The sequence below is a fragment of the Microtus pennsylvanicus genome, chromosome 12 (assembly GCF_037038515.1).
Source record: "Microtus pennsylvanicus isolate mMicPen1 chromosome 12, mMicPen1.hap1, whole genome shotgun sequence".
Lineage (NCBI taxonomy): Eukaryota > Metazoa > Chordata > Mammalia > Rodentia > Cricetidae > Microtus > Microtus pennsylvanicus.
Window position 1 is genome coordinate 37415518 of NC_134590.1, and position 27699 is coordinate 37443216.

Here is a 27699-nt window from a genome sequence, read left to right on the forward strand (position 1 = left end):
ATCGTATCCTTTGTGAGTCACTGTGCTAATGGGAGTGGCAGGTGGGTGAACACTTTCCGGAGCAGAGAAAGGGGCTGGAGTGTTCGTCCTTGGTCAGTCTCTCAGTAGCTGCTAGGTAGTAATTTTTTTCTTTTCTGCAGCCATATTTTCCCCCACATTTCTGCTACTGCATATCTTTTTTTTTTTCTCTTTTAGGTTTCAGAGGGAGAGCTGTCAATCATGACACCATGCAAGTTCATGGTTGTATGACTGACTGTTGTCCCTTTCCTTCAGCACCACTCAAACCTGAAAAACATTCTCACCCTGTTCCTTCAGTGACCCTTTTGAAGGGGTGGTGAATTCTTAGTGTGATTATAACTGATAAGTAAGCCATCATGTGTTATTAGATTCATGGTTCCAGAAGGATCTTTGGTTTTCTTCCTTGGCTTTTTTGATTCTATCTCCTCACAGATGATGAAACAGGAAATTCTAAGTCCTTAGTATCTTATCTGGCATCCTGACTGACCCTGTTCTGGGATTAACCTGTCAACCAGCTATCTCTTCTCTTCCCTTTTCTGGCCTTCTCTCTCTTCTTTCTGTCTTTCTCTGCCCCCTCCATTGCCAATTTATGGGGGATAGATTTATTTTGGTTAATGGTTTGAGAGTCCATCATGGTGGGGAAAGCAGCATACCTTTGTGTCTACAACCTGGAAGTATAGAGAGACAAATGCTTTTGTTCTACTCAATTTCTCCTTTTTCCTTTTTATTCACTCTGGGACCTTGGCTTGTGGGATGGCCCTTCTCTCTCTTGCTAATCCCTCTTTGGAAGCACCCTGGAGGCACACCCAAATCTATGCCTCCTGGGTGATTCCAAATACTGTTATTGACAATTAACTTTAACAACACAGTTGTGTTGCTATTGAAATGGGGAACTAAGAAAAATTATATTTCCCACAAACACAAAATCTTGTCTATACTCAAAAATCTTATCACAGAACACTCAAACTGATGTTAGATTCCACTGTGAATGAATTCCTAAACTAGATTAAGCGAATGTTCTTTTTATTGATTTTTAAAAAGCAACCAATAGGTGGATTGATTGACCTGATGGTTCTTTAGCTTCTCAAGGAGAGGAGGAAATGATGGTAAAACTAGAAAATAAAGTTACCATCCTTACATCCATGCTAATCAGAGATTGGGAAAATAACTAGATATGAAGAAAGGGTTTCTTAAGTCATACACTGAATTCCACACATTATCAGAAGGTCCAACGTGGTCATGGTCTGCCCTCAGTTATTAGTGTCTGCACTGAATTTCAACTAATGATTTTGGGTACAGCTGAGGGTGGGTAAAGGTCGTATAAGAGACAAAAGAAAATTGATGGAGAAAATACCTTCGTTTTTTTAACCTTCCTCCATTTGTTACATTTTTAAAAGCAGTTTGCTTAGACATCCAGATGTTGGCACACACATAAAATAATCTAGTAGCTTAATCTATTTAACTTCTAGCTTTCTCTGTTACGAGTTGCAGAATCTATTTATGTACTTTGTTATTAAAAAACTAAATGGCAGGGTGGGTTTTTACACAGTTGATGCAGTTCTAAATTTCTAAATGAAACCATATCGGTACCAGATGAGGAGTGTCAATTTCTGTGACCATTTGGTAAGAAATCGCGGTAATTTAGAGAAATCTGCTTAAAATATGCATATGGTTGGAAAATACTGAGCACATGATACACAGTGATGCTTTATATTATGATATGTAGTTACAGATTTCTCCATTCTGCTGGTCCCTCTTGACTGTTACACTCCACCCATCTGGTTAGACTCATTAGCCCCTGCATCCACTTATGAAATAGCCATTCTGAGACTTAATGTTAATTACATACTCTTTGGCCTATTAGCTCAAACTTCTTATTAACTAACTCTTACATTTCAAATTAACCCATTTCTATTATTTTATATTTTACCACGAGGCTTGTGGTTTGGTACCTCTTGCTTCTCAGCTGGCTACATGGCACCTGCCTGACTCTGCATTCTTTCCTCTATCTCTGCTTGGATTTTCTGCCTTGCTATATTCTGCCGTGCCATGGGCCAAGGGAGCTTCTTTATTAACCAATGGTAATAAAACATATTCATGCATATAGAGGGGAATCCTACATCAGTGATATTTTAGCTTTGGTTTATCTTGTATATCTGCATCTGTGTTTGTACCAGGTAATGGTGCAAAACATATTTCCTATAACTGGTTGACATTAAGAGATAAGGATTTAACTTCCCTAAAGCTAAAGTTTCTTATCTATCATACAGGAATAATTTTTGTGATAGTTTAGTAAGCTACCAAGTGTCAAGTACACAGCACATAGGAGACATTTTCCAAACATCCCAGCAAATGTCACATTAAGGGTCCTTGGAAAGCCAGTTCTGAGATGAACATTTGCATGGAGGAGGTGTTTGGAGGGAGGATCTCAGGAACATACTCCATAAGAAAATGAGGCAGTCATAGTCAGGCCAAGGAAAGGACCAAATACTCACTTGCTACAGAAACCCACAGAGTTCTGGCAAATGAGACGATCATTCATATTGAACTGAAGCCAGGAGCCGTGCTGCTCATGCAGCAAATAGGGACAATATTGATTAAGGTGATTCCTCTTTTGAACAAAAGCCCCAAGAGTCACCTCTGGGTAACACAGCACAGCATCCACCCTGGCAGCACTTACATCTACTTGCTGCACTGAGAAAGTTTATGTCCTCTTGGATCAGGGCCAACAGGATTCCAGGATGTCTCTTTTGCTTGGGAAACTTCCGAGAAGTCTAGTGTGATGAACTTCAGTTCTTGCCACTGCAGCTGGGTCTCAGGGTCAGGATCCTCATCCTTGTATGCTTCTTCTGCCACACATTCTGAGTTCACACACATCTCTACTGTTATATGATTTCCATGCCGACCTCGGTCTACAGATACATTTTCTTATGTCCATGCCCACCTGGATGCAGTGTGTGTTTTGTTCTGTGTTCTATGGTGTTCTTCTTGCTAATCACACCAAATCCTCATAACATAGTGACTCCTTTCCCTATCTATAGCTCTCCAAGCATCAAATACTTGAAGAACCAGACAGAAAACATAGCTCAAAGCTTCACTGGAACTCCATTATTTATTCAACTAGAAGAATTTACTCTAGGCACCGGGACTGTGGCCTATAGAGCTTAAAGAGAAAATAGGAAATGCATAATTTCTGGGAACCAGATCCACTCTACATAGGGAGGCTAATTGTGATGTTGGACTGGATCACAAATTTTCTAGAAGGCTTCATGGAACCACTCTTTGGCTTCCCGATCCATACATTTCAATAAAGGTGACTCAATAACTACTAAAAAAAACAGGAGTCAGTGTAGTTTATAAAAAGTGCCCTGGAAAGTGGCCATCCTTACTTGAAAGGTATCATCCCGAGATAGCACCAGAGACCTTCATGTGTCCCTGCCATTGCTCATCAGGGAAGCTGCTCTTAGTTGGTATGGCCCGTATCACTATTAGTGTTTTGTTATGCACCTTTAACAATAAAGTGATTCTCTGGTCTAGAAAGACATCACCTGTTTTCATGCTGACGGATCAAATGCTCTGTAAGCACGTGGATCATAATGACGCTTGCTATGGTTCTGTGAAATGATAACGGGTGGCACTAGGGAAATTCCCAGGAATCCACAAGGATGACCCCCACCTAAAAATCTAAGCAATAGTGGAGAGGGTGCCTTAACTGCCCTTCCTCTGTAAGCAGATTGATGACTATCTTAATTGTCATCATTGAACCTTCATCCAGTAACTGATGGATGCAGATGCAGAGATCCACAGCCAAGCACTGGATTGAGCTCCTGGAGTCCAGTTGTAGAGAGGGAGGAGCTATAATATGATCAAAGGGGTTAAGACCATGATGGGGATATTCACAGAAACTACTGACCCGAGCTAGTGGGAGCTCACTACTCTGGACTGACAGCAGGGAAACTATCATAGGCCCTCTGAATGTGGGTGAGAGTTGTGTGACTTGGGCAGTCTCTAGGGCCACTGGTCATGGGACCAGTATTTATCTGTAATGCATGAAATGGCTTTTATGAGCCCATTCTCTATGATAAGATACCTTACTCAGTATTTATCTGTAGTTCATGAACTGGCTTTTATGAGCCCATTCTCTATAATAAGATACCTTTCTCAGCCTTGATTCTGGGAGGAGCGCCTTGGTCCTGCTTCAAGTGATATGACAGACTTTGTTGACTCTCCATGGGAGGCCTGACCCTCTCTGAAAAATGGGTGAGGGTGAGGTGGTGGGAAGATGAGGAGAGCAGGAAGGGGAGGGAACTGGGATTGGTATGTAAAATAAAAAGATTGTTTTTTAACATTAAAATAAAAAGAAAGAAATCAGAAGCTAGGAGCCAGAACTGTTCCTTATGACATTGTTTGAGATCTTGGTTCTTTATTTTCTGAAATAAAAGCTCCTCCAAAGTTTCAACTAACGTCTTTCTTTTGTTCATCTATAAAAGAATTCTATAGACTGAACAGCCAATAAAGAATAGACATTTGTTTTTCCTTTTTGAGGGCTGGAAGTCCATGATGAAGGCTCCAGCAATAGATGTCTGGAGATGATCTTCATGTTTTGTCCTGATATGACAGAAGACAGAGGGCAAGTGGGCAAGCTGGTCCAGGCTGTCAGGCCGCCTTCATTAGGTTTCAGTTTGACTAATGAGGGAAAATGCTTCATGACATCATCACCTCCTGACGGCTCTGTTTCACCATCATTACAGTGGTAATACCTAAGCTGAAGATACATTCAAACCACAAAAGTGAGCTAATGCATTATTACTAAGGTTGCCTTTATAAAATAATTCTTTTGAAATCTCCACTGACTCCATGGCTTAGCACGTGTTCTCAAATTTATGAAGTTAGTGTCACAAATCAGGATTTATGTCCCGAGATTCATTTTTATACCTGGCTCTGAATACCTCTGATTTGATTGATTTTATAATGATTTTATGGTTTAAATCTTTGAAATTTCCAAGTTTTTTTTCTAGATCTTATAATGCTTCCCAATAGGCAAATCAAATGTCATGGTTTATGAGAGAAAAACTATAGACACGTGGAGAGCCCTTTTATCAAGCTCTTATTATTGGCCACACATGGCTGAAAGTGTTCTTATAATTACCAAAGTTCATTCTCATCGCAGCTCTGAGGCATTGGCATTAGTTTTCTCATTTTGACAGAATAAGTTTGTCCTGAAAGCAGCTTTCAAATTACTTGAACTGTAATAGACGTGTGTGAAAATTTATTTTTAATGTCTTTCAAAAGTGAAATGACATTCAACAAATGGAGGTAAAATATTTTCATCAAATTATTATTATGCTAATTTATCATAGTCCAAAACACCATAGACTGAGTGGCATCTAACAACAGGCATGTATTTCCCAGAATTCTGTAGGCTGAATAGTTAAAAATCAAGGATCTAGAGGGTTTGGTGTCTTGTGAGAGCTAGGTATTGCTTTAAAGCTAACCATTTTGGGGGCAATATCCAGAAATGAAAGGAGGATGAACCCTCTGGGTCTTGTATAGGAGGATGCTAATTTTACTATGGGAGATTTTTCTTTAGTCTTTGTCAATGGGCAAAAGAATTTGTATTTCCAAACAAGAATTTGGGGAGTCAAAAACATACAGAATTTAGCAACAAAGGATACTGCAGTTGAGGAGACCAGTAATGACATATATCAGGTGACACAGCTGTTGAGTGTTAAGGCAGGATTTGAACCCAGCTTCAACTTTGAAGTTGGTACTCTGTTGCAGTTGGCTTCTATGTTGAACCCTGTTTTATAGAAAAGAAAACAAGATGATTTTGTGAGTCCCTATTTGATAAAGAGGATAACGGCAGCTTTTGCATTCATGGATTGATATCATGGACAAATTCATGTTGTTTTTTTTTTTCATTAAATGCATCATTTGCTTTGCTATTAGTGATGCATAATATGGAACAAAAGTTACTTTATCAAATAGTTGAATAAAGTAAGAATTAAGTAGTGTGGATCATAATGCAGGGTTGTTAAACAGCCTGTTGCTTTATGAAGATGTTATCTTTGAGGAATTCCTCAGCTTCATAGAGAGCCGCTATGGAGATGGAAGTAAACAGTCTAATCATCCTGATGATGGAGATGTAGCAAACTTTGGATCTGCCATTTTTAAGGACATCTGTATATGAAGGGTGCATCTAAACTGTGGCTTCTTTGTATTTTTTTCTTAACTGATTGCCATCCTTTAGAGGGCACACAGCAGGTCAGTGGCAGGGTTCTATTTTCACAAGCAACTAAAGCGTAAATCAGAAACTGTGGGTATCACCTATCATGTTGACTAGAAACACCCCTGTAGTTGTTGGCAAGGACATCATCATTGACTGGACCAGAGAGGATGAGCTCTCATCAGGTCCTGAACTCCTGACAAGAAATTAAATCTCTCAGATCAAAAACTTGACTCAGGCACCAAGTCAAGTATTCATCCTTTGCTTTTTATCTGGAGCAGGTATTGTAACCACAGCCTTTCTAATGGACACAAGCAACATATCACCTGCCACAACGCTGACCATAAGTAGTTATTTATTTTAGGAAACTCATAGCTCCTTTAGGTGGAACATTGCAATAATTCACACTGGAATTAGTAAGGAGATGCTTAGGTTGTTGTTTGGCCAGAAGTGCACTGTCAAGGAAGACTTTGACAACCTTAGTTTTGTGTTCTTAGAGTTCCCCACTAGCATAGGTATAGTAGAAATAGCACAGATTTAGATCTGTCTAAGCAAGAATTCTGCTTATTGACTATATCCCACTCGTGCATCCTACTGTCCACATTTTTTGTTTCATTGCATTTTTATTTATTTTTTATTGATTTTTTTGTTCAGCTGTCCACAGTCTTGCAAACATATTTATACATTTGGGTCTATCATTTATTGTTTTCTTATATGTTTGCAAATTATAAATGGATGATGAGATTATCATAAAAAAGAAGGAAAAGTTGCATAAAGATGACATGTGTTTTCTAGAGGAATAAAATCATTAGAATGGATATACAGACTAAGGACATAGTAGATGAGCTTACATGAGGTGGTCTGGGTCATCCAACAATGACTCTCACACTAAAGAGGCTGAGAACCTGATAGTTGCTCCATCCACAAGATTAGGTGCCTCTGCAGTCCCAATCTGTTACCTAAGGCCTGGAGGACAAGTGGAGAGTCATCTGTTTTCAGTCATTAGCAAAGCTCAAAGAGTCTGAGTTCTGATTCAGCAGAGAACCAGCAGTGGCAGCACCAGACTAGATGGGCTTGTCTGTGAAAATGAAGTCAAAGTGAGAAAAACAATCAACCTAAATATTTCACTGTGCCTTGTCTTTTCATCTAGACTGTGATGGCAGGCACCCATATTTAGGATGGGTCTTCTCACATCAGTTAAACCAACCAGGATAACCTTACCCACCTGGCATGCCCATTAGGGGGCAACTTGAGGCAGACAGTCCCTCATCAGGCATCTCTTCCCAGGTGTTCCAGGCTACATTAAGATATCAGTTAAAGTTAACCTTTACACCCAGTGAACTGCTTTCTACTGTACCCAATCCTATACCTCTCACTTAATCAATAGGGATTTGTCATGTATCTTTAAGCACAAACACACAAACATACAAAGACATACTCATAGACACACACATCCAGAAACCTATAGAAAGCTGTAGATAGTTTCTTTCGTGTATTTGTAACTAAAAAGAATAATGCTTTGCAATATGACTTCTCCTTTTTCCTTTTTACAGAGACTATCTGCTCCAGCTTATATGTTTAAACCCATTTAAAAATTTCATTTCCAATAAGCATAATTGCATAGATATATACATTTTGTGTATAAAGGATTATCTCATGCTTGCTTTAAATTATTCTTGACTTTAATCTCTGCAACAATCACCTTAATCATTATAACACAATAATTAGTGTATCGCAGACATATCCTCCCAGACTTTCCAGCCTGATTTCTTTATCTTTGAATCTAGCCCACTGGGAGTGCAGGGTCCTTTTGTTGGGAGTCTCTGTCCTTGGATGCATGTGAACCCTGTCATCAGCAAGTCATGGCAGAACCCCCTGTTAGATATTGTCTTCAAAGCACTTCCTTCAAGTCCTCCATAATAGTCATAGACAATTTCATCTCACATTTAATTCCCCACATGCCAGTTTCTAATTGTATGTGCAAGGTTATTTTTAAAAATTTTTCTAAGCCCTTGATTGAAACTATATAAAGATCTTTCTAGGGACCATGTAAGCTCAGGGCAAAATAAACTCACAGAGCCTTTCATTCTGAGTTCTGCATTCATATCTGGTCTAGGTCAAGAATGAGTGGCAGCAAGAACTTTAGCACCCCTGGGAGAGGGACTAATTCCATTTCTGGACCAAGTCAATTTAATCTCATCTTTTGAGACCTTCAGGAGGTAGTCTCGGAGAGACCTCAGACTCTGTTTAGGAGGCACCACGGCCTTGTGCACTGAGACTGTGGTTAGGAGTCAGAGCCATCTAGGGTTTTCTCTGGGCACTGCCTCAGACTTTTCCACCTGAGAGAGGATTCTTCACCTCTATTTGACTTTTCCTTCATCTAAAAATTAGAATAATAGTACAGGCCATGCAGGGATTGCTGTGGAGATTAAATGAGGCAGAAAATGTACGACATATCCTAGAGAAGAATGTACACAGAAACACACATGCCTGTGCAGGTGTACAAATACACACACACACACACACACACACACACACACACACACACACAGAGAGAGAGAGAGAGAGAGAGAGAGAGAGAGAGAGAGAGAGAGAGAGAGAGAGAAGTGCACCTGTACTTTTCATAGCATTCCAAACTTGATTAAAATATTTTGCAAGTAACAAGTTGTTTAATATTCACTTATGTGCATATTAATAAATATTAGCACCCTGTTTTAATAAGAAAAGTAAAGTTACACAAAGTGAAGTCGCCCTCAGTGCTCCAGAGGCAGTAGGTGGTGGAACAGAGTACTCGGTTCACGATGCGCAGTTCCAGAGTCCATGATCTTAGCTATTCCTACACTGCCTTATAGAGTAGCTATTTAATTACCTGGTTTCAATATTTTGACAAATATGAATGTAAATTGCAAGTCATTGCTTCTGTAAGCAGATTTACTATCACCACTTTTGAGGGGAATGTCAATTGAACTTTACTTATTTTTGTGCTTTTGATGGAAAGAAAGTAGTGCCATGGCATTCAGAGCAACTTCTGTAAGGGTGTTTGGAGGAGGTATGAAGGTCTCCAGAGTGTTCTATAAATTCAAAGAGTGATTGAATGCTGGTCAATAAACGAAAGAAGCTTCTCAACTTAATACCCAGCTTAATGTCAACGTCTTAAATAAAAGCAGCTTCTTTTTAATTTTTCTCCCCTCTCTTCCTCTTCCCCTCCCATTAGCCCTCTCCCCTGGTCCCTAGGCTTCCAATTTATTCAGGGGATCTTGTCTTTTTCTACTTTTCAAGTAGTTTAGATCTATATATGCCTTTCTTAGGGTCCTCTTTGGTGTCTAGGTTCTCTAGGATTGTGAATTGTAGGCTGGTTTTTCGTTGCTTTATGTCTAAAAGTCACTTAAGAGTGAGTACATATGATCTTTGTCTTTCTGGCTTACCTCCCTCAATATGATGTTTTCTAGATCCACCCATTTGCCCACACGTTTCAAGATGTCATTATTATTTTCTGCTGTGCAGTACTCCATTGTTTAAATGTACCACATTTTCGTTATCCATTCCTCAGTCAAGGGCATTTAGGTTGTTTCCAGGTTTTGGCTATGACAGATAATGCTATTATGAACATAGCTGAGCACAAGTTTTTGTGGTATGATGAGCATCCTTTGGGTATGCTCATCATACTGGGTCTTGAGGAAGGTTTTCTGAGAAATCGCTATACTGATATCCAAAATACCTGTACCAGTTTGCACTCCGACCAGCAATGTAGGAGTGTTTCCTTTACCCCACTTCGTCTCCAGCACAAGTTGTCATCAATGTTTTTGATCTTGGCCATTCTTACAGGTGTAAGATGGAATCTCAGAGTTGTTTTGATTTGCATTTCTCTGATGGCTAAGGATATTGAGCATTTCCTTAAGTGTCTTTCATTCATTTTAGATTCCTCTGTTGAAAGGTCTGTATCCCATTTATTTTATAGCAATCCCCATCAAAATCCCAACACGATTTTTCACAGACCTTGAAAGAACAATACTCAACTTTATATGGAAAAGGAAAAAAACTCAGGATAGCCCCCCCTCCCCCCCAAAAAAAATCCTGTACAATAAAGGAATTTCTGGAGGCATCACAATCCCTGACTTCAAACTTCTACTTCTCATGTAGTTTAGATCCATGTGTGCCTCTCTTAGGGTCCTCTTTGGTGTCTAGGTTTTCTGGGATTGTGAAGGCTGGTTTTTCTTTGCTTTATGTCTGAAATTCACTTAAGAGTGAGTACATATGATCTTTGTACTCACTACTGTACTTAGTACTGTACTACTTTGTACAGACTTCTACTACAGAGCTAGAGTACTGAAACCAATCTGATATTGGCATAAAAACAGACAGGAGGACCAATGGAATTGAATCAAAGGCCCAGATATCAATCCACACACCAAGAACACCTGATTTTTGACAAAGAAGCAAAAAATATAAAATGGAAAAAAGAAAGCATATTCAACAAATGGTGCTGGCATAACTGGATATCAACATGTAGAAGAATGAAAAGAGATCCATATCTATCACCATGCAAAAAACCTCAAGTCCAAATGGATCAAAGACCTCAACACAAAAGCAACAAAAGCAGCTTAACAGTTTCTCTCGGTTGATTTATGAAGTCACACCAATATGTAATCATTTTAAGTTTACAACCCCTAACATAAGCTGTTCTAATGGGTGGTTCTAAGTTGAAGATGAACAACTGGATTTTTTTGCTCTTTAATGAGAGAAAAACAGAGAGAGAGAGAGAGAGAGAGAGAGAGAGAGAGAGAGAGAGAGAGAGAGAGAGACCAGAGAGAGAGAGAGAGAGAGAGAGAGAGAGAGAGAGAGAGAGAGAGAGGGAGGCCAGAGAGAGAGAGAGAGAGAGGGAGAGAATGTGTGTGTGTGTGTGTGTAATGTCTGTGTTTGTGTGTTCCTATGCATGTGGATACATTTGTGTGTGCAGATGTATAAGTATGTGGAGGTCCGAGGATGATAACAGGATTCATTACTGATTACCTTTCTACCTTATTCGTCGAGGGAAGAAATAGCCTTGCTACATAGCTTGCTCCGGGTTGCTGCAGGTTGCTAAGCCCACCTGGAACTTACACAGGTTCTGGGGATTCAAGAGCTTCTCCCTTAGCATTCTGGGTAAGTACTTTAATTGTTGAGCAATCTCTTCACACAAGTTTGTTTATAAAAATTGGTCTTTCCCCGTCCACTCTCTCTCTCTTCTCTCCTCTCTTTCCCCTCTTCCCCTCCCTCTTTCTGTGTCTCCTTTCCTCCCTTCCCTCCCTCCCAAGGACCTCTCATATACTAGGTAGCTATTCTACCACTGAGCTACATCAGAGCTACATCTCCCATCTCAGTTTGTTTAGTTTTTTAATGCAAATCTTGAGCCTTTCATACATTGATGTGCTATGTGCTTGCGAGCCTCTAGACAGGGCTGTGCTTCCTCAATTCATGTGTCAAGGAACCTGTGAAATTTGTAACTGTGGCTAAACTGAACTGTTTCCCAGGATTCCTTCTCTGTATTTCTTTAGGGAAGACTAGGATTTTATTAGTGTAGGTCACCAAGCATTCCTGTGGAGGATTTGGAAGGTGGAGATGAATCTATAACACCTTGTTACTCTCAGACACTGATTTTTATCTCTGGCTCCCTTCCTTGGTGCTGGCCAGTTGCTGGGCATCTTTTGGGGTGCTCGTTTAACTTCTCCACATTTGGGACCAGCTTCTCCTATAGGCTGCCCTGCTCAGTGCTGTCAGAGGCCCCAAGAATCAGCAGAGATTTCAGTTTTACTCAAGTGACCTTGCCTTTATTTTACCCTTTCCTTCCTGGTTGCCGATCTTCTAGCAGCCAATTTTGAGGCAGCAACTTTACAGGACTAAGCTAAATTGTTCCAACAATGTCATGTTAAATCTTTGTAATGTATAATAGATGGTACACTTGTTATATTATTTATGTTATATATTATATATACATACATATATTTATATATCTAGATCATATAATCTGTTACCTGCTGATGCTGTGTCTCTGTGACGTAGCTCTTGAACCTTGGCACAGTGAATGTCCTCAGGAGCTGTATTCTGAAGACCATTAGTTAGGAAATACTAATGTGTTTTGGGAGTATTTTAGTTATGGGTTTTCTAGTACTTCAGGAAAAAAAACTGTTCAGAGGTAAATTATTATATTATAGCATCTACTTGGCCATGTCACAATAGCTTGTGTAGGTTAGTGGATCTTGACTTCCTGTAGAACCTATGTACTAAAGGTTCTGTTGGGAAGAGGAGCCTTTCATAGCTGTAGCTTAATGAGAACTCCTTAGGTAATTAAGGATTTTTTTTCAAAGGTGCGGGAGTATAGGATACTGACTTCTTCTTCATTTACTGGTACCTGAGTTTGCTATATCATGTAACCCCCAACTATTGTTATCTGATACCTGATTGTAAGGCAAAAGCAATTTGATTTTGGAGTGAAATTTCCAAAACTGTGAGCTAAACTAAACCCTTTATCTTTATAAGTTCATTTTCTTAGGCTTTTTGCTCTAGGAGCAGACAGTCTCCTCTCCCAGATTCTACTGTGACTCAAATAGTTTTTCCACAAAAGAGAAGTTCAAGTTAAGAGCCCTGGTATCTCTGACGAATTCATGGGGTGTGAAGATTAGAGCCGTGTAGTCAAGGCAAAATGATGCGGTCGTGGTGGGGGAGCAAGGTCCCTGGATCCAGTCTCCAGTACTCTCTTAGGAATAGACACACAGACAGAGACACACAGAAGGAAGGCAGCAATATAAACGCAGAAGCAGAAACTGGACTTGTGTTTCCATGATCCAAGGACTGCAAATGTTGCTGTAAAACCACCGAAGACTGAGAGAAGGGGAAGTCTTCTTTTTGATGGCCAAAAATTTAATTTCAAGATACTAAATCTCTGTGATTTCAAGCTACCCAGGTGTTTTTTTTTTCAAATTGCTACAATAGTTTTTTTTTGTTTGTTTTTTCGAGACAGGGTTTCACTATGGCTTTGGAGCCTGTCCTGGAACTAGCTCTGTAGACCAGGCTGGTCTCGAACTCCCAGAGATCCGCCTGCCTCTGCCTTTCGAGTGCTGGGATTAAAGGCGTGCGCCAACACTGCCCGGCTACAATACTTTTTGGAACAAAGAAAGTTTCTAAATTCATTTTTAGATGCCTGTTCTAGGGGTTGTAGGTCTCCCCCACTCCCTCTTATCTACAGCAGTACAAAGTTACAGGAACCATGTGACCAAGCAAGTACTCTCAGTAACCATGTTCCTTTTAAGAAGTACTTTGAATTTGACTTGGATGGACAGTGTTTTTGGTTTTAAATATATATATATATACATATATATTTGTGCCTTGCCTGGATGCATGTCTGTTTGTCATGTGCATTCCTGGTACTACAGAACACAGAAGAGATCATGGGCTCCCCTGGGGCTGGAATTACAGATAGCTACAAGCCATCATGTGGGTGCTGCCAATCAAATCTGGGTCCTCTGGGAGGAACAGCCGGTGATCTTAACTGCTGAGGCATCGCTCCAGTTCCCGGTGGACAGTTATGAGTGAGGGTGTGCCAACCACCCTCTGAACACCTGTGCCATGTCCCTTATTCACTGTCTGGGACTACAAAGACCAAAATGCCCAAGGTGAGCAGGAGCCAGGAGACTATTTATAGGTCATGGTTTGGTTTCTTTGAGCTGATTTTCATTGTGCAAGAGGCTGTCTCTGGGTAGTTAGATTTTTCTAATCCATTTGGACTTGAGTTTTGTGCACAGTGATAGATATGGGTCTATTTTCATTCTTCTACAGGTTGACATCCAGTTGTGCCAGCACCATTTGTTGAAGATGCTTTCTTTCTTCCATTGTATACTTTTAGCTCCTTTATCAAAAATGAGGTGTTCATAGGTTTGTGGGTTAAAATCCGGGTCTTCTATACGATTCCATTGGTCGACTTCTCTGTTTTTATGAGAGTACCACACTGTTTTCATTACTATAGCTCTGTAATAGAGTTTGAAGTCAGGGATGGTAATGCCTCCAGAAGATCCTTTATTGTATAGGATTGTTTTGGCTATCCTGGGTTTTTTGTTTTTCCATATAAAGTTGATTATTGTCCTCTCCAGATCTGTGAAGAATTTTGATGGGATCTTGATGGGGATTGCATTGAATCTATAAATTGCCTTAGGTAGAATTGCCATTTTTACTATGTTGATCCTCCCAATCCAAGAGCAAGGGAGGTCCATCCATTTTTTGGTATCCTCTTCAATTTCTTTCTTCATTGCCTTAAAGTTCTTGTCAAATAGATTTTTCTAGATGGGAGGGAGAATGACAACTTAGAACTATGTTCAGTTCATGGTCCTCTTCTCAGTCACTGTCATAGTAAGGTTAGGGCTAATCCCTACACCTCTCTCATATGGATGGATTCTCCCTCCTCCTTTCTTCCCTAAGATCATGGGCTAACTTCATACGTTGGGTCCATAACCTCAAGCTGGAGGTGGTCCTGTAATTAAGACTAAATTATGTCATAAGGAAGGGTCCTAATTTGACAGCAGTGGTGTTGGAAAGAGACAGCTTTCTCTGCAACAAGATGGCTGCGGGCTGAACGAAGTTCCTCATCGGAAGCTGACTCAGTCAGTAACTTGATCTTGGGCTTTGTGTCTCCTGAACAATGAGAAAGTAAAATCTTGAAGTTTAATTCACCAAGTCTGTGGTATTTTGTTATGACAGCTCAAGCTATCTAATGTACTTAGCCAGGGTCACTTGTCTAGTACCTGCTATTCTAAAAGCTCACTCTTCTTTAAATCTTCCTGACTCAAGCAGAAATTTATTTTGGTTGTTTCCATTTCTGTCGTGGGTTACAAGCTAGAGGTAGAGGTAGCGTAGGCGAATTGTACTAGAGGTAGGAAAGGACATTCAGGAAAGGAACACTGCTGAGGTTTAAGGACATTATTCTATTAACAGAGTCCATCCCTCTCTCCTTTCCTCCTTTCCCTCATACAACGATAACTCACGTACGTATCACATTGTATGAGTATTAGCCAACTAGACCACAATGAGATTACATGCTTTCATTTTGTTGGAGCTAAAAGTCTATGAAGCATACTGATGTATGAAATTGCCAATACAGCCATTATTTCCCAGAAGGGCCCAGTCTACCCATCTGGACTCAGTGATAAAAAGGAGCAGTGTCTTCCAAATAGAAGAGACCTCATGAACTCAAAAACAAGGTGCAACTTGCTTCTTGACAAAGGCATATTTAGGGTACTGTGTGTAGCTGGGAAAAGGTTGCATGTTGAGACTGGAAAAGTGGGTAAGTTCTTTAGAGAGAAGCAAATGGTCTATCAAGGAATTCAGAATTTATTACCATCACAACACACTATACTTTAAAAAGTTCCAAAGTTCTTGTGTAGGGAAAGGTCCCCTCCCGAAAGGCCCTGCCTGCTCTATGTACTCCTGATAGATTATGATTCCAAAGGAAGAGACCATGCTGATTGAGCTATTACTTATCTGGGACCAGGGACAGAGCTTATGGCAGTCAACTACTCCCTAGTTTTGCTATGAGTGAATGGATTGAGCTGAGAATAGTACAGACACAGGGCCAAAATACTTGAATCATGATTCCGGGAGAGCTATCAAAGATGACAGGAAATCTGTCATAGAAATCTGCCAGATCACTGTTATTACCAACATCCTTTTTACACTTACTCTAAATCCTTTGCTAGACGATTAGGCCCAGAGTTCCTGTCTTTTGGGAAACGGAGAGTGACTGAAAGTTTCCTACCCTGGCAGCTGAGACAACTGGGTTCAGCATTGCACTGCCCTCAGATGCCTCTAGAAGGAACAATTCTGATGTTTAAAATGGCTTTGTTCAAAGATCTCTTCCAATTCTTTCCTCTTTCTTGTGGCTGGATTTTCTGTTGTGTCACCTCTGTCACCTCCCTGGGCTGCCAGCATCTTACCTGGTGAAGAAGCACCTTGAGCTGGTTGGTCCCTAAGGGAATGGGTTCTGATCAAATAACTTCTTGGGTGGAAAGATGAATAAAACAGTTTGTCAGAATTGTTTAGAATCTAGTCTCTGGGGAATATTTTTCTTCCAGCTAGTAAATTATTCTAAGATATCACATCACTGATGTGAGAGGAATTTATAATTAATTGAAATATTTTAATACTGATGTTAGAACAACTGCTATCTGAGGCTGTGCTCAAAGGAAGTGATTTGACTTTAAAACAAGAGAAAAAAAACAACAGATGCATGTACCAAAGATGTTGCAAAATTAATTTCTCATTCTTAAAACATCCCAAAGGAGCTGATACATGTTTTCTGTCAGGGAAACAAAAAGTTAGATGCCACAGAACTTGAACAACTTGCCCAAAGTCACACAGCTAGCAGTAGACAAAGTCAGGACAGACAGACTCTGGGTAAGTACAAAGCCAAGTGTCTTTGCTTTTTTTCTTGTTGCTGTGCTTAAATACCTGGGCAAAAACAGCTTAAAAGAGGAAGTGTTTGGTTTAATCCAGTGGTTTTCAGCCTTCCTAGTGCTTTAATATAGTTCCTCATGATGTAGTGACTTCCCCACACATAACATTATTTTCATTGCTTCTTCGTAACTGTAATTTTGCTACAGTTATGAATCATCACGGATATATCTTATAAGCAGGGTATCTCATAGTGACCCCCGTGAAAAGATCTTTTGACCCTCAAGGGGGTCATGACCTCCAGGTTGAGAATTCTTGATTTAATCTCACAGTTCAAGTGAGAGTCCACCATGGTAAAGAAATAATGGTGCCAGGGGCTTGAAGCAACTGTTCATAGGTGTCTGGAGTCAGAGGTAGAGAACGAGAGATGAATGCAAAGCAGAGATCAGCTCTCTTTCCTCATTTTACAGTCTAGCATTCCCTGCACAGGCAGTGGTTACACTCACAGTTAAGATATTTTTTTTCTACATTAATTCATGCAATCCAAATAACCCTCCACAGGCATGCTCAGGGTTCATTTCCCAAGTGACTCTAGATCCTGTCAAGCTGGCACTTAACACTAGCCTTCATACCAAGGTTCTCTGTCTCGCATCCAGAATCCAGAAACAAAACAAACAATGGGAGTTTCTGGGGTTTTTTTCCCACTATTTGTTGAGCATCTCTGAAGCATAAAGCATTAATCTGGATACTTTGTTATAAATTTTAATCCACGTCTTGTTAAGACACTATGGATTAAGAAGTATCGCCATTACACAAATGACCAAACTGAGACTCAGAAAATTTTAAATGATTCATCTCATTTTTTTTTTTTTTGCAGCTAGTGCACGGCAGAATTGGAGTCTCGTTCTGCAGATATTACTCCTTTTATTTCATCATAACGTTGTCAGTCATGCCAGCTCAAAAAGTCTCTCCTTGGTATAGGGCGCTTCAGGGTACCAGCAATGGGAGGTGACAATGGGAGCTCCACCATTAATGAGACCAGCTCTGGGGCACACAGCAGTTCGATTTCAGCCCTGACAGTTCAACAGTTTTGAAGCTTTGAGCAATCTAATTCAGAGGGAACAAAAGCTCATGTTCTTTCTTTAGATCATATTTTTCATAGAGGACTGGGACAGTTACTTTAACCAATTAATGCCTTTGGGGAGTGGAGTCATTTTCACACTTCAACATTTATGAGTTATGGAAGATACATAACTAAAATGTGATTCCTGAAACTCATTGCTATTATCTCTGACTCAACAACCCTGAATAAGGATGAATTTGCATACTTCATACTTGTTCTGGAGGCTTCTGGTGAAGATCACGCTGGCAAAGAGCATGCTAGTGGAGACCATCTTGGAGGTGATGACCATCCTGGTGAAGACCATGCTGGTAGAGACCATGCTGTTGGAGATGCTATCGTGGTGGAGACCATCTTGGTGGAGACTGCTATCCTGGTGGAGACCATACGTCTATGTACTTCTTGATTCCATTCATAGTTGTCTGGATTCTGGTCTGGATTCCTGGTGTCATCGTATCAACCACATGATGTTGAAGAATTAACCTTTTGCTAACCTCTATTTTGCTTTCTATAAAATGAGGATGCTGATGACACCTACTCCTCAGGCCTGCAAAGGTTACAGAGGAAGCTCACAACACCTGCACAGAGGTATGTAGCAATCCGCAATAGTAAGGAGAAGCCCTCTTTTTAGAGCACAGAAGGCTGAGTCACTTTGTGTCACTGTTTTCACATCCCAATTAGTGAAGTTCTCTCTCTCTCTCTCTCTCTCTCTCTCTCTCTCTCTCTCTCTCTCTCTCTCTCTGTGTGTGTGTGTGTGTGTGTGCCTGCCTTACTCATTTTCTGCCATCAGTGCCCTACCCCAGGCACAAAGTTGGGGACTCATTAAATATTTGGTCAGTGAATGAGGAGGTTGTCTCATAGCACCTGCTTGAGAGCCTCCAATGATGGAAAGCTTATTACCCCCTGAGGCTACAGATCCATTTTTGGAAGGTTCTGTCTGTCTGCGAGGCTTCTTGATTAATGAGGTAAAATCAATGGTCCTCTAACTTTCCAGGAGAGAGAACTGCTACAGCCTTAGAGGTGGAGATAGCATTTCTGGTCATGCCACCACAGAAGCTTTAGAAAGATTCTGCAGCTACAGGCTCAAGTGCAAAGTAAAATGGCTTTGTAAGAAAGACTGGTGTATGGAGTTGGAAATGAAGAAGGCTTTCACAAGGAAGGACATGGTATGACATGTAAGTGCAAATTCTGTAAAACTTTAAATGTCTAAGATCACTTGAGATAGAAAACATGATTAGATTTTCATTTTTATTATGCAGGCAAAAGAGGCAGAAAGCATGTCCATGCAGAATGAGCTGACTGAAAGGGGTCATGCCACTTAGGAGTAGAGATCTCATAGGTGATCATGATCTATTCTGCTCTGGACTTAGTTAGGTATTGTGACTTTAGAGTTTACCACTTTAATTGTCCCCATTTAAGGAGGGACAATGAACTAACCCAGTGGACTTACAGAAGATACTGAAATGAGCAGCTGTGGCCTGAGACAATCCTCTTAGTGATTTCTCTATTACTTTATGGACTTAGTTCACTCCACCTTTATAATACAGGAAACAGAGCTGGGTATATATCTCAGTGATAGAGCACTTGCCAGCCACTCTCAAAGGCCCTGTGTTTGATCTCAAATAACAAAAAGGAAAAAAAAAAGAAAATTAAATGATTGAAATTTCTACTACCTGCTAATATTCTTTCCCTTCTCAGTACTGAGACATTGAAGTCCAAAGTTTTGCTGGACTTGGATAATCATCTTCAAAGGTTATGGCAGCCAGAGTTCTATCTTCTACCTGACACCCAGAAAGCAAAGCTGGGCATCTGGGAGACACCAGGACCAATGTTTAGGCTTTAATATTAGATGTCAGGAGGTCACAACTTTTACTGAATCAAATCTGTTCTCTGAAGCAGAAGTCTTGAGTTCTAATATCTAGAATTTACCCTGAGCTGTTGTAGGAGGCTGTTTTGTTCCTGGATGCTCAGCCCTGAAATAACCACATAAAACTGTGTTAATTAATTTTAAAAACTGTGTTAATTAAATCACTCCTTGGATCATTAGCTCTAGCTTCTTATTGGCTAACTCTTACATATTAATATAACCCATTTCTATTAATCTGTGTATCACCACATGACTGTGGTTTACCGGGTAAAGTTCCATCTGGCTCCAGTGGGGCTACATAACTTTTCCTTTGACTCCACCTTCTTTCTCCCAGCATTCAGTTTAGTTTTCCCTGCCTAGATGTGTTCTACCCTATCAGCCCAAGACAGTTTTTTATTAACCAATGGTATTCACAGCATACAGAGGAGAAGCCCACTTCACTTACCCTTTTTGTTTAAATAAATGGGAAGGTTTTAACTATAACATAAAATTACATATAAAAATGGCTATCAAGCAAGAATTATAGTTATAATATTTATATCTGCTGTATCTTTTATAATAACTTTTATTATAACTTTGGTTATAAGGAAAACCAAAACTATCAATTCTTCACCTTCGTCAAAGATCGCAGAAGGATATAATTTTACCTGAATAAATAGGAAGTACATTGTAAGCAACTTCATTCACTCTTGAATTGACAGAGACATCTTGCTGTTTGGACAGTCACCCAAAGTTCTTCTATATTGTTGGGGCATCCAATATTCAGCCCACAGGCCCATAGTATCCAGCAGACTTTTCCACGAAGCAGGAACTTTTAAAGACATTTCTACCTATATTCACAGTTTTCAGTCACTTTCTTCTGTGTCCTGCAGAATGTCTATCAGACTCTTTTATGAAGTAGGAACCCCAAAGGAGAGTCTCATCTTTAGGCAAGTTCAGTAGTCATCTCTCTGTAGGTCTTGCATGTCCAGCTCATACAACAGAACATCAAGCAGTCCAGGCAAGGGCAGTTTCTTGCCCAAATGGCTAATCAATGCAGTAAGGAGCCTCTTTGGTGCCCATCTTCCTCTTGAAGTAGCTTGATGCTTCCAGGAGCAGATCCTAAGTTATTAAAACATTTTATATGCCATATTCTGAAGGTCTTTGAAAGGTTTGAAGATTATCTATTTAACTAAAATATATCTCTATATATGTAGAAAACCTAACTAACATGACTGATGAGCTTCACTATTATAGATGACTCCCTATTATCCTATATTTCTTAATTATACATTACATTTTTAAATGAGCTGCACACACAATACCTTAATCAAGATCAGAAATACATATTCACAGTATAACAAAATTGACCTTAATTTTCTATCAATAAAACAAGATTCATGCCAATGCAAAGTATCCATCTTTATAGCATATCTCCCTTTAAATGTAAAAAAAAAGATTTACAAACAATATTTGGGAATTTTGGCATAGTTATCTCTAAAATGCTTCCTGATTTTTGTTGGGTGAAGTAATTTTTTGGGGGGTGTTCACAGTGACATTTTAGGGAGTCTTGGTCCATCAAACCTCATTAGTCTGGAAGGATTACACAGGTTCTCATGCTCTGTGGAAGCAAAAAAAAAAGAACCTCTTTTCCAAAGCAACATTTCCTTAGACCCCTATTTTGAAGTCAAGAAATCTTTAAAATATCTATGCTGATTTAGCTTAGCAGCCCATACAATAAAATGCCTCTCTGTACTTAACTCCTTTACAGTCAAAGAAAACACAATAATATACATAATTCAGACTCTCTTTGAATGTTCTATCTTTATGTGACTTTTTTTACTCTTTACTTTTTAATGTTTATTTTATTATCTTTACTCCTTTAATTTATAACTGTCTGTACTCTGTATCTTTAAAGACTTTATTTTTTAATAAACCATTTACTTCTTTTTCTAACTCTCTATACTCCTTTTCTTTTTCTCTCAAACCTATGTACATTGTTTAAATACATTGTGTCTCATTTAAAGGTCTTTTATGTCTATCTGTCCTATTGTGTATCTGTATTCCCTTTCTGTCCTAGAGAGCTTTGCCTTTGTTTAGAATGTTGGTACAAGTTGTTATGGATAATGGTCAAAAGAAAAGCTAACAAAGGAAATTTGATTCAGGGTTCTTTTTTTTGTTTGTTTGTTTTAATAAAAGGGGGGAAGTGCTGTGGGACAATGGCCTGTACCCTGTCAATTGTATTAATAAAATACTGATTGGCCAGTAGCCAGGCAGGAAGTATAGGCAGGACAACCAGGCAGGAAGGAAGTAGAGGTGGGGTGATGAGAACAGAATTCTGGGAAGAAGAAAGCTGAGTCTGCAGTCATCATGCAGCCACAGATGAAGCAAGATGTGTCTGCATCTCCAAAAAAGGTACCAAGCCACAAGGCTAACACAGACAAGAATTATGGGCTAATATAAGTTATAAGAGTTAATAAGAAGTCTGAGCTACTAGGCCAACCCATTTATAATTAGTGTAGACCTCTGTGTATTTCTTTGGGACTGAATGACTGTGAGACTGGTGGGATAGAAACCTTGGTCAACACCGAGCATTCTGTCTTATCATAGCAGGTCTTTTATGTTGTAAGTTCTTTTTTTTTTTTTTTTTTTTTGGTTTTTCGAGACAGGGTTTCTCTGTAGCTTTGGAGCCTGTCCTGGAACTAGCTCTTGTAGACCAGGCTGGCCTCGAACTCCCAGAGATCCGCCTGCCTCTGCCTCCCGAGTGCTGAGATTAAAGGCGTGGGCCACCACCGCCCGGCTGTTGTAAGTTCTTTTATGCTCTTGCTTGTACCTCATTTAGTAGCAGCCTGCCAGTCAATGTACTCTCCAGATTAGCCCATTACTCCCACCATCTCTAACTTATCTTAATTCTATGGGATCTGACATAATTCTTGTCTTGGTGCATTCATCCAGAGTCTTTCAGGTGATGAGACCAATTTCTGATAAATTCATTCACAAAAGACTGTGACTTCTGTGCTGAGCTCTGAGAGTCTCGTGGAATACAGGGAGGAGAGATTGTACCAGCAAGGCCAGGGTAGGGTAGGGCAGATCATCCGGGGAGAACTACAGAGACAGCTGACTTGAGCTTGCAGGAGCTCATGGATGCTGGACCAACAGTCAGGGAGCCTGCATGGGACCAACCTAGGTCCTCTGCGTGTGTGTGACAATCATGTTGCTTTGTCTCTTAGTAAGACTTTTAACAGTGAGAGCAGGATGTCTCCCTGTAGCGTAGCTGGCTTTTGATAATCTGCTCTCCTTTCTGGATTACCTGACCCTGCACCCGGCATAAGGGGAGGAGCTCAGTTCTGCCTCAACTTGAAGTGCCACGCTTTGTGCAAACCATGGGAAGCCTGTCCCTTTCTGAATGGAGATGGTCAAGGAGTGCATGTCGAGGTGATAGATGAGAAAGGGAAGGGTATGGAAGGAGAAGGGGGAGGGGAAACTGGTAGGTATGGAAAAAATATTTAAATAAATAAAATAATAAAGCACATCTAGGAAGTAGAACAACAACAAAGACGGTGAATTGAGGAATTAAATGTTTAGCAGAACATCGTGAGCCATTATAAGAATGCCAAGAGAACTTGGATTTTAGGGACTGCATGCTAATCCCCAGTGTAGGAGGGTGAGAATTCAGGCAGAGCATATAAAAGGATAAAAATGTGAATGGCCTTTATTAAAACTAGAATAAATATCCAATGAGTCACCGGTATAATGTGCATGTGTAATTTAAATTTTTTCTTGTGGTTACTATAAAATGTAATAAAGTAGGTAAAATCAGGTTTAATTCATTAACTCAGCATATTCAAAATATCCTTTAAAGAAATGATTTGTGGGAAATTATCAATAATGTATTTACATTCTATTTTGCTTTTTTAAATTATAAAACATGTTGTATACATTTTACCCACAATATACAAATCTGTAATTTGATCTAGCCACATCCCACTCATAGTACTTCATATTGGTATGTGAACATTCTACAGGTCCACAAAATTATACTCAGACAAATGAAGTGTGCGCCACTCCCCGTGTGTGTGTGTGTGTGTGTGTGTGTGTGTGTGTGTAATATCTAACTGAGTATAGAAGGCAATGTGGATAATGCAATATATATTATTCAAATATATATTACTGAATACTTAATTTGTGACTAAACTCTGCCATGTGTCTTTAGATAAGTCACATAAATTCTCTGAACTAATTAAGAAAAATACTGTAATTATTTTAGAGCATTGCTATTGGGAGACTAACGCTAAACTACACAGCAGAGTGCTGAAGATCTGGAAGTTGAATTTCTAGGTTCTTTTCGAAAAGCCCTAGGCTGATTTCCAAAAGACCTGAAGTAATTTCCCCTGCTATCAGTGCAGCAGGCAACAGTTCTTCTTTCCCCACACCCACACCAGCATTTGCTATTTGTCCTCCTGATGATGATCATTCAAACTTTAGTGAGCTGGAATCTCACAGCAGTGTTAAGCTGCATCTCCATGATGGCTAGAGATGTTGACTATTTTTAAAACAATTTCTTGGCCATTTGCATTTCTTTTTGTAGTTAAGGTGTACAAATTATTCAATTTAATAGGGCTGTTTATCTTTTTGGGGTTCAGTTTATTTTAGTTATTTGAATATTCAGACACTACTCCTCTGTAGGATTCATATCTGGTAAAAATATTCTCCTATTTAGTTAACTGCCTCCTCAATTGATAGTTTCTTTTGATGTATTGGAACTTTCAGTTTCAGGAAAACGCAGTTGTCAGTTGAAGATCTTACTTCTTTTGCTACCAGAGTATTATTTAGCAAGTTCGCACCTATGCCTATAAATTGAAGTATACTCTCTGATTTTGTGTCCAGAAGTTTTATGGTATTAGCTCCTATGTTGAGATCTTTGACCCATTTTCAGGTGAGTTTTATACAAGGTTAACAGTAAGGATCTAGTTTCAATTCTCCCATGTTGAAATCCAGGTTTCTCAGCAAGCATGGTTGAAGATGCTGTCTTTTCTCTAATGTCTATTTTTGGCATCTTTGTCAAAGATCAGGTAGCTCTAGCTGTACAGAACTATATCTGGGCCCATTGATCTATGAGTATATTTCTGTATCAATACCACGCTATTTTTTCCTTACAATGACTCTGTAGTATAGCCTTAAACGGTTACGACAATTTCTCTTGTAGTATATTTTTTGCTCAAATCTTAGGCTATCCTTACTCTTTTGTTCCTATCAGCAGCTGTAGTTACCTTCAGAACACCTGCATAAGATCAAGCCAGTTAAAAATTCTAGAATGAGAAGAGGCTTTCAGTGATCGATCTCTAGTTGAGGAGCTACTGTTGATTGTTTCCATGGGAGTCACTTTTCTTTAGTGGGGATGAGCAATTGGTAGCTTGTCCATGCCCCAGTGTATTACCCCACACCCATCCACATAAGGGGACTCTGTGAGCTATAAACAATGGTATGGAGGTGTGTTGCAGAAGAAGTGGGTGAACTTGGGAGAGGGAGAAAGAGGTGGATATGACCAGGGTGTGTTATATACATGCACGAATTTTTCAAAGATTGTAAAAAGAGCTCAAGTGAACATACACACTATGATTCATTCCCTTTCTTTCTTTTTTTATTGAAAAAAAAATTTCTGCCTCCTTCCCGCCTCCCATTTCCCTCCCCCTCCTCCCACTCCTCTCCCCCTCCCTCCACTCCTCTCCCCCTCCCTCTCCAGTCCAAAGAGCAGTCAGGGTTCCCTGCCCTGTGGAAAGTCCAAAGTTCTCCCCCCTCCGTCCATGTCTAGGAAGGTGAACATCCAAACTGGCTAGGCTCCCACAAAGCCAGAACATGAAGTAGGATCAAAACCCAGTGCCATTGTCCTTGGCTTCTCAGCAGCCCTCATTGTTCACCATATTCAGAGAGTCCACCTGAAAAAGCATGGGATAAAACCGGATTTCCTTTCTTTTTTAAAAATCCTTTGCACTCCTGTTCTCTACACCATTCATTCATACCCACTTGCTAAAACTAGTTTAGTCATTCACTTCTCCTATAGACATTTTTTGGGGTAATTTCTTGAAGTCTTCCTCAAAAACATGGCAAAACCATGAGATTTGACTTCGAGAGGTAGCTTAGATCCATAAATATTAGGTGGTCTTTGTTGAGATGAAGAGTTTTCAGTCTTTCCAAACTGTGCATACAATGTGCATTATAATAGTAATGAGTTCAGATCTTCTGAAGAAATTAAAGGAGAATAATCAGTGCATTTGGCATGGTGGCTTGCACACATTAGCATTCACTAGACTTACCTAAACTCCAAAGAGGCTTAATAAGCAGTGGATCACATATGTGTGACTTCAATAGGTACTTTTACCCCCAATTATAGATTGCTTCATACTCTTATTTATTATCCCATGTATGTTAGTTGCTATCTCATAGTCTATTGTAAAATCATAGAGGAAAGGGACTATATTTTAGGCAACATCTTTAGCCTTCAAATCTCAGAGCATAGAAATGAGGTCCTGCTTCTTTCTTGATGTGTATTTGCATGCTAACCAAATATTTCTTCTCTTTTATCTTCTCTTTTTTTAATAGGAGGAGGCCTTGAGCTTTTATTTTAATATAAATAACCAATATGGTACCATTAAATTAACTAAGCAGTGTTTATTGACCATATTTCCCTAATTTTCCCCTCTGCTATAATGTGCTGTTTTTTACTGACAAAATGTAGTACAATTACTAGAAACAAGTGGTACTAATAAATTCAAGAATAATTTGCTTAAGAGTGTATGCAAATTTCCTGCATCCCCTTGTCAGGATCCCCATATTCCATCCTGCCCCATTAATCCCAGTGTAGTTGCACTAGCACTTTGATTACTGTACCTTTCTATTAGGTTTGAGACTATATATTATGAGTCCTCCATATTTATTTCTTGTTTTTCAAAGTTTTTGTTTTTAGTGTTCCTAGTCCCATAAATTTTCATATTAGTACAGAACTAGTTAATGAACCATATGCTTCTTGGTTGAATAAATGGATCAGTTGAATGTGATATATTTCATAGTTTGCTTGAAAAATATTTCTAATATATCATACACAGATACACATAAATGTGTGTATGTGTTTTGTGTGTGTGTGTATTTTGTTACATACATATGTGTGCACCAGATATCCCTATGGGCATGTAAAGTGGTCAAAGGTTGTTGTGAGATGACTTCCTCAATTATATCTTCCTCCCTCCCTCCCTCCCTCCCTCCCTCCCTCCCTCCCTCCCTCCCTCCCTTCCACCCTCCTCCCTCCTTCTCCCTTACACTTTCTTTCTCCCTCCCCGTCTCTCTCTCTCTCTCAGACAGAGATAGTTACTGAACCTAGAGTTTGCTGTTTTGACTAGACAGGTTGTCCAGGAAGTCCTCTGGATTGGTTCATCACTGTTTATTAATGCTGTGGAGGTAGCATTAAGCATGTACTTTCAACCTTGATTTTCTTTTCGCAAGGGTTCTATGATCCATGTGGAGTCCTATATGTCCAAATCATTCTGTCTCTAATGACAGTGTTTGATCTTAACACCTCTATGTCCAGATTTACCTGCAATCATTTTACATTTTTGGTATTGTTATAAGTCAGCCCATTTTATCATTTTTAGTTGATTTTTCATTACTGGCATTCAAGAAAAAGTTTGCTCATATCTATTCTGAATTTTGCCAACTTGCTAAAATTATTTGTTCCATCTGATGGTTTTTTTCAAAGGTTCAATTTCATTTTACACACAGGTAATCAATTTGTGTATAAGTAACTTTACTTTTCCCTCTTTTTGACTTGGTTGGCTTTTCTAAGTATAATAATGACAATGATAATATTGATGATCATAATAATAAGACACATTGTCCTTCCTTCCTTTTTTAACTCTGATTAGTTTTTTGCAAACTTTCACGTGTATGTATGTATGTATGTGAACTACTTTAAGACGTGTGCTTCTGAAGGGCACAACAATGAAATGTTGTAATATAATGCATTTTTTAAATGGTATTTTTCTTTCTTTCTTTATTTCTCTCTCTATCTCTCTCTCTTTC

The 27699-nt window shown here is 39.5% G+C and overlaps 1 long non-coding RNA gene across 2 annotated transcripts in view; it reads left to right on the forward strand.

The window, feature by feature from the left end:
* The window catches only part of LOC142832741 (uncharacterized), a 103456-nt gene that overhangs the window by 64450 nt on the left and 11307 nt on the right, over positions 1–27699 (forward strand). Inside the window, exons 1-2 of one of the 2 annotated variants that reach the window (XR_012907263.1) lie at positions 16586–16663; positions 17538–18368. This is a non-coding gene — a long non-coding RNA (uncharacterized LOC142832741). Of the gene's footprint in view, positions 1–16585; positions 16664–17537; positions 18369–27699 lie in introns of those variants that run through there. The other variant, XR_012907264.1, reaches the window with a different exon arrangement.